Raw genomic sequence first — 1535 nt, forward strand, 5'->3', positions numbered from 1 at the left:
GTAATGCTTGACACTGTCTTTAATAAATGGTTTGTTGCTAGAATCATAATAATCAACAACAACAGCAAGAAAACTGTCTTTACAGCCTTTCTTATGTTAAACTGACATCTGCCTCTCTACCAGGGGTTCCTTCTGCCCTCCCTAAGCCCCACTTCCTAATCTCTCTTATGATGACCCTGCAGGGATCTGAAGGCAGAGGCCACACTCCCCACCCCCAAAGATTTTTTTCCTTCCCTTTGAATGTGAGGATGCCTGAGGCTGGGTACAATTTCAGGATGAGTTAGAGCTCCCCTCTCAAACTTTCCAAGGTGCCAGCACTTCACCTTTTTATTGCTAGAAGGCCTCTGTAAAAGTGTTTGTGACCCAAAGGAGGGAGCAGGCAATTTAGTAGTCAGTCACTACTGGCACAAAATAGCTTTGCAAATGTGTGTGAAGAGGAAAACAAGATGCTGAGGGGGAAGAGCCCAGGGCCTGTGCACCGCCTATAACAGTCGGTGGGCCAAGGTGGCAGGATCCCAAGTGTTGCCCTTGTGTTAAAGGCAGCCGCCCTCCCCCCACCAGCCCCTCCTACCTCCTGGTCTTGAACATGTGCCCCATGACTCCTGGAGTAACTGCTCTCTTTTTCCAAAAGGAGGGGTCGCCTGAAAATTTCCCATTGACTGGCCTCAATGAGAGGGAGTACCTGATGGGGTTTGGGCAATTCTGGGAGAAACCTGGTACCTCCCCTGGGTGTAGTGGCTGAGAGATCCAGCCCTGGAGCCAGATGGCCTTGGTGCTAATCCTGCCTCTACCACTTAACCTCTCTAAGCCTGCATTTGTTCATCTATTTAAAAAAAAAAAAAGGAATAATAACTAGTATCCAGATCACATGGTTACTTTGAGAAATGGATAAGATAATCCACATAAAAGTATCCAGCAAGGCTTCCCTACTGTTATTGATAGTAGATGCTGGAGTCCCCCTTGAGCTGAGCAGGGATGGTACAAACAGGAGGTGTCTTGCTTTGATCCCCCTAACCCCCATTTCACAAGCCACAGCCAGTCTGCCTGCTCCACAGCCGTGACAGATTTGGTCTGATGTTCTGAGTGTCACAGTATATCACACAAGTTTTCATAGGCTGGCAGCACAGAAGGTTGGCTGTTTGTCCATGGAGAATGTCTCTGCCTGAATGTCCCCACCCCAAGCAGCTGCGGGTGCAACGCACTTGAAGGGATGACCCTGGACTCTTCCTGGAGCTGCCCTTGACCCCAGCTAGTGACCCTGGGCTTGGCCATAGCTGCTGCCCCAGAAAGGAGATGGCCAGTTTCCAGTCCCTTTCTCTCAACTTTGTATCAGGACACTTTGGAGACAGGAATGGGTGTGGTGTGGCTTGGCAGAATAAGAGGTTTTCTGGTGGCCTGGGAGGTTGAGCAAGGGGATCCTTTCTCTTCCTAACAGCCTTGAGCCAGGGATTTTGAAACAGCCCAGGTTAGATTTCATGTGGGCAAATTCAGCCTGAAGTGTGGTCTTCCCAGGCCTCCCCAGGAGAGGACCCCTC

The sequence above is a fragment of the Nycticebus coucang genome, chromosome 3 (assembly GCF_027406575.1).
Source record: "Nycticebus coucang isolate mNycCou1 chromosome 3, mNycCou1.pri, whole genome shotgun sequence".
Classification (NCBI taxonomy): Eukaryota; Metazoa; Chordata; class Mammalia; order Primates; family Lorisidae; genus Nycticebus; species Nycticebus coucang.